Consider the following 12,841-nt stretch of genomic DNA (forward strand, 5'->3'; position numbering starts at 1 on the left):
ATAAATGAACACTAGTGACCCAAATCGTGGCATATAAGGCTCTTCTAATCATGCGTGACTCTGACCCTTCCTATTAGTATAGGTTAGTGATATGATTAGGTACAATAGAGAGAGTTTTGATCATGAGAAAGTATTTCCTTTTATATGAATAAATAAAAAATTTCGGCACTTTATATAGTAGAATGCTAGAATGCTGAAGACAAATCTAACAAAAAATACCAGATAAACATTTATTCGGTAAGTCGGAGAGTTATTTAAATATTCACCAAGCACCTACTAAGTGCCAGGGATTTTTCTGGAAAATGTGGACACAAATATAAACGTAGTTTTTATCTCCATCCTCACAGAATTCAACAAGCAATCTTGTCTAGGATTCAGACACCTAGGCAAGTACATTATAATAAATAGTAAGGATAACCAGAGATGCATGCATAAGATATAGAGGCAATGTTGATGGAACTTGACCAACTCTAACAAGAAAGGCAGGAATATTCCAAGAAAGAATATGCTGTATTTGCATTCTTTTTTTTTTTTTTAAAGAATTTTATTTATTTATTTGTCAGAGACAGAGGGAGAGAGAGCGAGTGAGCACAGGCAGACAGAGAGGCAGGCAGAGTCAGAGGGAGAAGCAGGCTCCCTGCCGAGCAAGGAGCCTGATGTGGGACTCGATCCCAGGACCCTGGGATCATGACCTGAGCCAAAGGCAGCTGCTTAACCAACTGAGCCACCCAGGCGTCCCCTGTATTTGCATTCTTATAGGGATGCATATTCTTCCAAACAAAATGAACCAAGAACTTCATTTTCACTGGGTGTCAAAAGAGAGAAATGATATTACAAGTTATTATAGTTAAAATAAAAGGAGGGTGGGAAAAAATTAATTCCCTTAACAAAAAAGGAAGCAATCCTTAAAAAGGAAAAAATGACCCACAAGTGATAAAGACAGATAAATTAATGTTTACCAATCGGGAATTTTCATTTAAGAGCATGGAAAAGAAACTATCACAGATTTTCTTTCTCACTTAATGTTTTTTTAAAAATATTTATTCTTACTGATATCTATTATAAATTCCTTCCTGGAATTTTCAGATATCAAATAAAGAAAATGAATTCAAATCATAATGCTGTCTGGATGAGGAAGCTAGAAATTCTATGAGAAATTGGGATTTCTGATTATCTAGGTAACTAGGAAAACAACAGATGTGAATATGTGAATGGGGAAACAAATCTTAGGCATGGAAGAAAGAGGAGATGTGGGTAGCAGGAAGGATATTGTCTTAAAATTTACAAAGGACCAACAATTTTTTCAGTAGAATTCTGTTACACTACTTTTAAAATTAGTTCTCAAAAGACCTAAAGATTTAATAGCCCAGGGAGAAATCTTTTAAAATAGAATTTACGTTTCCACGTCCAAATATAAACCCAAAAGATTTCCTTTTTAATGCTATGGTTAAGGTAAATGGCACAAAATCATCAATGCAGTTTCCAAATATTACTGTATGCAGTTGCTGTAATTCAGGGGACATAATCATCCATAGGAAAACAGTAATGGCAGCAATGTTTTATCATGAAGTAATAAACATGTATCCTCTCCAACAACGTTTTATTTGAGGCAAAATTATCTTTGTTCAAGTTAGCATAACAGTGGTAACATTCTTAAACTATAGATCCAATAATAGAAGTTTTTTGCATTTATACAGGTTTCCTGCTTGAATCGGCAGCTGGCAATGATTGATTTCTATTTATTATAGTACTAATTTTCCTTTGATCATCTCTTAGGTAAATAAAACATACAATGTCACAATATTTAATGTGGATTTTTTTATTAGACTGATGAAACAGATTAGGAGGTGTCTCATTAGTAAGAGGTACTATGAGTTTAGCAATTTAGATCTTTTTAAGCAAAACTTTCATAATTTTATCAAGGACATTTCAGGGTAACAAAAGATTAAACGTGAAAAAGAGTAAAGTCACAGATGAAACCTACAAATGAGGATAATTTGGGGGGCTGACAGAACAACAACAATAAAAAAAAACAGATCTAAGAGTATATAAAGAACTACAAATCAGTAAGAAGAGTACAAACAACCCACTAAAAAATGAGCAATGGAGGCATTTCACAGAAAAGGGAATACTGATGCTAACAAACATATAGAGATGATGAGACTCATAACTGATCACAGAAGCGAAAACAATTCCATTCAAAAATGGAAGTCTAACAATACCTCATACTGGAGACCCTGTATATCCACATGATAGCTTGTATATTTCAGCTACAAATGTAAATTTGTACAAACATTTTAGAAAGGAATCCAATATCCCCTTGTATTGTTGAACAAGCCTATCCTCCATGGCTCAACAATCCCCTTATGTAAGTGCAGCAGGGGATAGATAGGAGGGTGTTCATAGTGGCATTACTCACAAGAGCAAAAATGTAGAAGTCACCTAAATGCCCATCCTGGGAAAGCAGATAAATTGTAGGACATTCATATAAAACAGCAATCAAAAGAAATGAACTACAGTCAGACGGCAATATGTATACAATATAACGATACATGAACATACAAACCCCTGAAGTTTAAACACAGCATTGTATGCTTCCTGAAAAATTAAAGAAATAGATTAAATTATGTTTGGAATAAATATGGATACAGGAGAACAACAAGGAACGTGAATGATGAACATAAGATTTAACATGGTATTTGGGGAAGGTAGGAGGATAGGTTAGTTACAGGAGACGAGGACACATGGTTAGAGGTAAATTATTTTTAAAATCCCAACTTTTTTGTAGGTAATGGATCTATGGTTGTCTATAACATTCTTAGAGAAAAAACTATGTAATTACATTGCTTTAAATGTAGGCTTTTGGGGTGCCTGAGTGGCTCAGTGGGTTAAAGCCTCTACCTTCGGCTTAGGTCATGATCCCAGGGTCCTGGGATAAAGCCCCCCTTCAGGCTCCCTGCTCTGTGGGGTACCTATTTCTTTCTCTTCCTCCGCTGCTCCTCTTGCTTGTGCCCTCTCTCTCAAATAAATAAATAAAATCTTTTTAAAAAGTAGGGTTTCTTGCCTCTCTGGCTACTTGTGATCTCTGATAAATAAATAATAAAATCTTTAAGAAAAAAAATTTAAAAAAATAAAAAGTAGGCTGTCTTTAGAACAATGAAAAGGGTATGTCATGAGCCAATGATTAATATTAATAAAAATATTAATATTAATAAAATTATATGAAACTGTGGTCTTGTATAGATACAAATATACAATAATAAAAATACTCGAGACTGTGATGAATATTCAAGACCAAGCAAATAAATTTATGTGCCAAATTTATGCTGTCTTCTTGATTTTTCTGTTTTGATATTCCCATTGGATAAACAAGCATTACAGTTAATTCATTTCTGGATAATTTAGATTGTTCTGTATTTCATATAGTCAACCATTAATTTCTCTCACATCTCATAACCAATTATTTTTTTCTTTTTTTTTTGGAAAGAGAGAGAGAGAGCATGAGCCAGTGAAGGATGGAGGCAGAGAGAGAATTGGAGTCTCACATCCCTGAGATAATGGCCCAAGCTGAAATCAAGAGTCAGCCGCTTTACGAACTAAGCCACCCAGGCACCCCTCTCATAACAAATTACTGATGAAAGTTATCTGAGTACTGTTAGAGAGACCAAGCTGTCTTATTATTTTGATGGAGGAGAAAAGAGCAAATCATAATCTCTTTAGTAATAAGGTCACATACCATTTAAAACTTGTGGGTTATGCCGTCATTCAGCAATTTTAAGTATAGAGAGAAACAAAGGAAAGTAAGTGGTCTCTAGGATACTGTTGATCAACTTAACCATGAAGCCAAAACAAGTACTACCCTCTCTATATCTATCATTTATACAATAGAAACCTACACAGCATTCATCTGAAAAGCTTTAAAAGAAAACAAAGGGAACTTGTATTTCAGAAAAATAAATAAAAAGCATTTACTAAAATTTTAGCATGTTTTCTTTTTTCCTTCCAACAAATCATTGTGTTGGGCAAGTGGGTCATTGCTTTCTTGAAATTTGTCAACACAGTCAGCAACTGAGTCTATCACTATGTTGCTTTATCTCCCCACTAAGAACACTTGCGAGTTGGCGCTCTTTCAGAAAGATTCACATTCATCTTACTGTCAGAACATTTCTTGGAATAGAAGCTATACTTTGTCTTCTTGATGTTTACAAAGCTTTAGAAAACCCAGCATCCACTGGCAGAGGGCTGAGGTATGTTATACAACATTCAATTTAATGGTGAGATTTTTCATTGATACTTTATGCTAAGTTACTCGCTTGAGGATAAAATTTCAGCAAAAACTTTAGGATAAAATTTTAGCAACAATTTCTTCAGAATTATATTCTATTAAGAGATATAATTCTGTAGACATAGGAATATGACAAAAGAAATTAGACTCTTTTAAAAGCTATACATTTTCAAGGTGACAAAAACTCACTTTTGCGCCACTTTGTAATATTATCATCTGCTCTATGTGGCATTGTTACATGAAGATTTCATTATTTTAGACTTCAGATTATGTTATTCATACAATCATACTTTGTTGATGAAAACATTTCAAAATATATTTTTGCACTTACATGCGTGCAAAACCATAATATTCAAATATATTAATATTTGATACCACTTGGACAAGAAAAAATTTCGAAGGAATAAAACATGTTTATAACTTTTTAAAAATATTTTATTTATTTATTTGACAAACAGAGATCACAAGTAGTCAGAGAGGCAGGCAGAGAGGGAGAGGGAAGCGGGCTCCCTGCTGTTTATAATTTGAGACAAAAGAACACAAAAAGGAAAAAAGAAAAAATATCTAGATAAATTTAAGGACAATCACAAGAAGACACCTCTTTAATCATTCTGTGGAAATGAACTTAAGCCCCAAATAACCAGTGGTCCGGAAAGGACAGCTTCTAACTTGAAAAATCCATTTTCTCCTTAGCTTTTTGGTAAGTGACTTCCAGTTATCAGCGAGACATATTGCCATGTGACTGAAAGAGAACATTTGCCCTACTCTGACTTATCGTTCTGGTAACCAAGAGGCTAAAATCCAGGTAATGAAGTTTCATTAGCCAAAGAACTGTGTGGGACATCCTTGAAGTTGCCGTTTTGCCTTCCTCCATCCTCCCCTGTTTGATAACTGGGGTTTTGGGTGACTTCTTGGATCACAAAATGACCTTGAAAATGGAAGCTACATGTAGCAGAACCACCACCACAGGACACACGACAGAATCACCACCCCAACCATGACTGTCCACAGACTTCTTTCCTACAAGAGAAATAACACATTATATTGCTTAAGTAACGATGTTATTCACAACTGAACTTTAGCCGTTACTAAAGACAACTACTTTTACGCATCTCCAATATAATCAAGATACTGTAATCCCCATATTCATCCCAGTATACAAAACTCCTTACAATATCATTCAGATGTAGTTTAAAAACCACTTCCAATTATATTCTTTCACTAATTGTTTTGTCCAACCTCCATTTTACTTCCTGTGTATGAATGTCTCTTTCAAATTCTCACCATATCTTGATTCATCTAATCTTTGCTCATTTTCTCCATCTCTCCATTCATCTTCATATTCTCAAATCTACGTCCTTGAGAAGCCAGATCTGATCTTAAGGAATCTGTTTCCAGAATCTCACTTCTTCATATTCAATAGCACCTATTTTTTTAAACAAACACTTGTACTTAATTGCACACTGCCTTAAAGCACATCACACATTGTTTTGTTATGTGACTATTTAATGTTTATTTTTGACCTTTTTGTGTATTCATTTGTAATCGTCACTCTATTTATGCTTGGATCATCATTTGTAACTATCTAGTAGTAAAAACAAACAATTGAACAAACACACTCCTTCCTTGTTTACTATGTTGCCAAACCATCACTTGCTTCTGTGTTTCTCTCTCTACTGCCACACCTGACATCAACTGGTAAATCCTACCATTTTCCCCTCCCTCCCTCTGGAATCTCCACAACTTTTTCCAGATTTATTTATTCCATTGCCTCAGTTTAAGCCACATCTTTTTTTTTTTATTTATTTATTTTTTTAAAAAAAAATTTTTTTTTTTAAGATTTTATTTTATTTATTTGAGAGAGAGAGACAGTGAGAGAGAGCATGAGCGAGGAGAAGGTCAGAGGGAGAAGCAGACTCCCCATGGAGCTGGGAGCCCGATGTGGGACTCGATCTCGGGACTCCAGGATCACGCCCTGAGCCGGAGGCAGTTGTTAAACCAACTGCGCCACCCAGGCGTCCCGTAAGCCACATCTTTAATTGCTAACTTCCCCAGTCTGCCCTCTTTCATTGTTCTTTCTTGAAAGTGATTTTATGAGAATGAGCTTAGGAATGTTACCCCAAGATCTTGGAAATAATTTATCTAAGATTTTTGCTTTATGTTGCTTTTGTAACTGAATTTTGTAGCTAGCAAGTCCTTATCAATAGCTGGCTTCAGTCTGACTTTTCCAGTCCTATCTTTTTGCTGATCTTCTCTTCTGCATTAGCTTGCTAGGGCTTCCATTAGAAAATACCACACAGATAGAGTATCTTAAACTATAGAAATACACTTTCTCCTTGTTCCTCAAGCTAAAAATCCAAGATCAAAGTTTTTTTTCTGAGACCTTGTTCCTTGGCTTGCCCATGGTTGCAGTCCTGTGATTTCGTACATATGAGCTCCTGACGTCTGTCTTTGCTTCATCATTTCCTCTTCTCATAGAGGCAGCAGTCAGATTGGATTCGGCTCTGCCCTAACAGCTTTGTGTTAACTTAGTTACTCTTATCTTCAATACAGTAACATTTTGAGGGGTTGAGGGAGAGTTGTTGCTTAAACTTAAGTTTAAACATCTGTCTGCAGTTATCCCAAAGGTAGCAAACTCTCCTCCTTCTCTCCTTTCCCACCTTCTTCTAGTCCCCAACCAATTTTTGAAAACTTGGCGTAGGTTTGTGCCTCTCCTCACTCTGTATTCAGGCTACTGCCATCTTGCCTTTTGTGATTGGAATATTCCTCAGTGTAGCAGTCCCCAAATTTTTCTTCCTGACCTTTTCTCCTGTCCCTATCTCCCCTAAAGTAATTTGCAGGTCCTTCTGTGGGCCCCTGTGGGACCTTTGATTATTCTTGGAAGAATTCAAACAACTCAGAGCCGAAATTCAAACCCAAGGGGTCTAACTCCAGACTGGGTAGATTTAACCACTACACAGAAATGCATGAACTGAGAGAGAAATTGTTGATAAGATGGCCATTATTGTCAGGGTGAATTTCAAACTCCTTGGTCTGCTATATGAGGCCTACCGAGAGCTGGCCCCTAGATAGCAACTCTGGCATGTCAGTCAACTCCCATTCTAAGCCCTGTTTTATGTTTAGGATTTAAGGAAAAGACAAATTTGAATAAGGATAGAAGTCAAAGCTTTCCATTGGTCATTTCTTTTTTCTAATGTGCCATGGAGAATGCCATTTTGAAATTTCGTGATGGCTGTATGAATCCAGTGACTGACAGACTGAGATAATTTAGGAAAATAAGCAATTACTTCTGTGTAAAAAATAAAATGGGCCAAAGTTGTACGGAGAGGATTTTTTTTTTTCCTGACCACCTTACCTTGTCTGATTTTCTCCCTTGTCAAAAAAAAAAAAAAAAAAAAGTCAAAAATAATCACAAGGGCACTCAAGTTGCCTTAGGAGGATGGCAAATGGTAAATCACTGACTGTAGGTAGTTTCTTCAGCAAAACACTCCAACTGCTTAGAGAACTATTTATTCCAAGTCTGTGTTTAGTTCCTATTTATTTTATTGCAGCATGTGTTTTGAATTGGAAAAGCTAGAATGGTTATGAATTTTAAGCAAGTGACTTTGTTGCAAACACAGCATTGTAGTTTAAAATAATGGTTTTGAGGTAAGGCAGAGTGACATGATGTTTGAAAGAAATTGGTCTGGGCTTAAATCCTGGTTCTGTACTTAATGGATGTGAGACTTTAAGGAAATAATTAGTTCAACACTGATTGTCAGAAGAAAAGTAATATTCCCTAATTCATAGGAGTTCTTCTGAAAATTAAATAAGATAATGCACCTGCATGGCACACAGGGGTATTTGATTAATGCTATTGCCATTTGTACATCTTTCTCCTCTCTCCATGTTTTTATCCCTGATCAAGAGTCAGATTCAGGGGGTCTGTGATGAATGGCATATCCAAGTCCTGTTCTAATAGGCCTTATAGATAATATAGAACCTTCTTGTGCAGGTTAAGGAGCTGTGTTCCAAATGAGGACAGTCAAGGTTCAAACCTTGTTATATTACTTAATCAGCAGTGTGCCCATGGCAAGGTCACTAGCCCTCTTTGTGAATGTTTTCTCATCTACAAAGTGAAGATAATATAATACTTACTAGTTTTGTTATTAGTATTAAGTGAAGTCATAAATCTAGTTCTCTTAGAGTTGTATCTGGTACATAAGAGATGTTCAGTAAATGTTGGTTGCAATTTAAATTAAGACTCCAACTTTTTGAGCAGTTCGTAGGACTGGACTTTTCAAATCAGACTGTTATGAATCAGAGGGCATAAGCAGGATCAACCTAAATTAATTTCAAGGATATGAACAAAAGGTTCACCAAGATGGCTCTCCAGGTCTTTTCTTCCTGTAGCAGACTCTAGCCCAGAATAGATAAGTAAGGTGCATGGTTTCTCACAGGAGTATTTAATCATGAAACATCTCAGGCGCTTCGGTGGCTCAGTAGATTAAGCATCTGCCTTCAGCTTAGGTCGTGATCCCAGGACTCCTAAGATGGAGTCCCACATCAGGCTTCCTGCTCAGCAGGGAGTCTGATTCTCCATCTCCCTCTGCCCCTCTCCCCGCTCGTAATTTCTCTCTCTCAAATAAATAAATAACATGTTAAAAAAATAAAATATAGGGGCGCCTGGGTGGCTCGGTGGGTTAAAGCCTCTCCCTTCAGCTCAGGTCATGATCCCAGGGTCCTGGGATTGAGCCCCATGTCGGGCTCTCTGCTCAGCAGGGAGCCTGCTTCCTCCTCTCTCTCTGCCTGCCTCTCTGCCTACTTGTGATCTCTTTCCATCCTATAAATAAATAAAATCTTAAAAAAAATAAAATATAAAACATCTCCACTTTATACCTCAGAGTCAGACAGCCTGTATGACATTCTCTAGGGAGCTAGGCCTCATAGACCTCCATCTCTTATAGGTAATCCTTAGTCGGAGACATCCAACTAAAGTTACTTCAGTGATAGACCTTTCTAGCAAATATCAGTAGTCTATTTATCCAGAGTAACTGCAAATGACAAGGAGATTAGAATTGGCCACTTCCTATTATAGAATGAATGTCTGTGACTCTCCCCTTCCCCAAATTCATGTTGAATCCCTAAATCTAAGTGTAGTAGTATTTGGATGGGGCATTCAGGTGATTAGGCTTAATTGGGGAGCCCTCGTGATAGGATTAGTGTCTGTATAAGAAGAGGGAACTCTCTCCCCGTATACGCTCATCAGGGAAATCCCGTATGAGAATACATAGAGAAGGTGACAGTGAACAAGTCAGGCAGAGAGCTCTTACCAGGAACTGAATCAGCTGACACCTTAATTTTGGACCTTTCCAAAATTATTCAAAACCATGAGAAGTAAATTTCTGCTGTTTAAACCGCCCTGTCTGTAGTATTTTGTTATGACAGCATGGGCTAAGATACCTCCCTCTGCTTCCCCCGACCACCCTGAGGTCTCTCTGGTAAAGAGAGTGAATGAGTAAATGTACCACAGGCCAGATACTCTTATACTTTCCACTCTTCTGTCTTTTTAACTTTTTTTTTTTTTTTTTTTTATTTTCAGTAATGGAGGACATGCATCTGTTATACTCTTCTTTCCATGTAATTCCTTAAGAACACTTTTTTAGGGGTGCCTGGGTGGCTCAGTGGGTTAAAGCCTCTGCCTTCAGCTCGGGTCATGATCTCAGGGTCTGGGATAGAACCCTGCATCAGACTCTCTGCTCAGTGGAGAGCCTGCTTCCTCCTCTTTCTCTCTCTGCCTGCCTCTCTGCCTACTTGTGATCTCTGTCTGTCAAATAAATAAAATCTTTTTTTTTTTTAAAGAACACTTTTTTACTTTTGATAGGAAAAACTTTCACATGGTTCCAAATACATACATCCATACATACCTATATACCTAAAGTTTTCTCTCAACCCTTGTCACCTTTTGCCTATTTACTTCTCAATCCTAACTACTTTTATGAATTTCCGGTGTTTTCTCAGTAAACTTTGTTATTTTCACCTAAAAATATCATGTAGGCTTTTCCATGTCAGTATGATGAAAACTTTCTTATTCTTTTCCATAGCAACATAGTCTCCTGTGGGATGGATATACTGTATCTGTACTGCAGTGATACAGGCTTATGAAGTGTTTTGTAATGTAAGCCTCCGGAAATGACAAGTACATTTCTGTACCATGTTCCTATGCCATTCTATATTTAATGTCCTCTGTGTTTTCACGCTTTTATTTTTATTTTTTAATTGGGTTAAAACACTTAATAGGAAAGCTACTTTCAAATTTGTAAGTGTACAATACAGTATTAACTATGGGCATAGTATTGCAGATCTCTAGAACTTATTCATCTTGTATAATTGAAATTTTATAATGTATTCCTTTCTTTTTTTTAACATAAGGATATCAACAAGGAAATAAACAATGAAAAGTCTTCTATAAGTTTAAATTCATGATGGTCCGATGTCCCTTCCTTCAAAAGAACTTACAACTCAGCATTTGGCCGTCTATTGGCAATAATGCTGAGAAGACAGTTTATCATATTTTAACATGAGAACTACACTATTTTCAATGTTCCTACACTTAACTTGATATTGATTAGATTACCCATGTGCTAAAGAATTTATTCTAAATTTGACATGTTCTTTATTTGGTATTTAATATATATAAATTCCATTTAACCTTGGAAATTGAAAATGTGGTGTCTGCCTATTTGAATAGAGCAAAGTGGTTAAGAGCTTAGGCTTCAGAGTAGGCACATATAGATTCTAATCCCAACTCATTTTTTCATATATGAAAATAGCTTTGTGATCTTGGGTAAATTTACATAAGCATCAATTTCCCCATAACGTGAGGATATACAATTTAGGTCAAAGGGTTGTGAAGAGGATCAACTGAGAAAATGCACAGAAATCACATCATCTAATAGTTACTCAATAAATGGTAGCTTTCATTATCATTCCTAACATTATTATGTGCATCTATTCTGTGATATATTCTGTACTAGATGTCGGGGAACAGCAATTTATACAACATTGTCCTTGTTCCCACAGCTCATAGTACAGTGGGAAAGGCACGCCAGTAAACAAAGAGTAACTTTAATGTATAATAAGCAATAAACCAATAGATTAAATGCTAACTCCTAGGAAGAAAAGTGTCCTGAAAATATACTTTACACAGCAACTATCCTGAAGAAATAAAAGGTTCAAGAAAGTCTCCACCAAAAGAGACACCATATATCAAACTCAATTTTGACTTGTCAAAAAATACAGGGAAATACATAACACTAGAAAAATGAAGTAGTTATTTTAATTTGGTGGTTGGACTTGGAGGGCTCTTGGAGTACCTTTGAGTCTCAATTTTTTCTTGATAATGTAGACTGCTCTAAGGAGATAGAGAATGGAGTGAATCTTCTGACCTTGAGATTTGCTTCTTCTGTTGATGGTCAACTATTTTTCCTCAGAAAAGCAAAGTGTGAAAAGTGGGAGAGGAAGAGTGATTCATATCCCTGCAGCCCCTTATTTTTGAATAACAAATAACAAATGTGACTTTGGTTTTGCAACAATGAAGTCATTGAAGAAACTGCATTTTTTGAGGAGAAGTAAATGCTTCTTAAAGAGGGTCCATAAATCCATAAGCTTTTTCACTTCAATGAAGGTGCTTAAATGTCAAGAATATTACAAGAATATTACACCCCTGACTACCACTGCTACATACACATCTTACAAAACCAAAGGCTCAAGGTGAGTGAAAAAGACTCCTCTGTGGCTAGAACATGACTGGAACATGACTTTCCACAACATTTTCCAGAACGGTAAGACACCTTTTCAGGTACTAAATGTATAAATGGTCTATGTTTTTTTTTTTTATTAAGAGTCATTAGTAGCCAACAGTGGTCTGCACATCAACACCAACCAGGAAAGGAGTTACAAGCCAGCATCTTTTTGAAGAGCAGTCAATTCTAAATTTTCTTTCACCAAGCGAGTTTCTGCATTACAGTTCTGTAATTCTTGTCTATTAGTCATCCACAATATTTTATTATTAGTCCATAGGCTTATGTAAACAGAAACCATAAGCTAGATGGCCTTTTGTTGGAAATAGTTTATTGTAACTATTATTGCCACTTCACTTCGTTTCCAGGAACAGTCAATTGTTACTTATTATTTAGGAATAAGAATCAAAATTCAAAGAAACGTCAAACCTTGTGGCAAGCAGGCAATTTATAGATTTATACCAGATTCAAAAACATTGGGGACAGCCTCCACTTGAAATTCTGCAAAAAGTCGGTGTCCATGATATATCTTGAAATATTAAACCTAAAAAGTCGCTCCTGGCAAACCAATCCACTCGGAAATGAAATGCCTCTTTATCCTTTAGTATCTCACCACCAAATTCATTATTCACTGCTCCTTCTTGCAGGCTCCCCGGTTCAGCTTCAAGCTCTTTTCTTAACCGCATCAGAAGGAAAGCCGGCGCGTCGGACCCCAGCGCTTAGGTTCCCCAAACGTAGATATGAGTATCTGCACAGTAGCCAAATTAGCCGGAAG

This window comes from Neovison vison, chromosome 9 (assembly GCF_020171115.1).
Source record: "Neovison vison isolate M4711 chromosome 9, ASM_NN_V1, whole genome shotgun sequence".
Lineage (NCBI taxonomy): Eukaryota > Metazoa > Chordata > Mammalia > Carnivora > Mustelidae > Neogale > Neogale vison.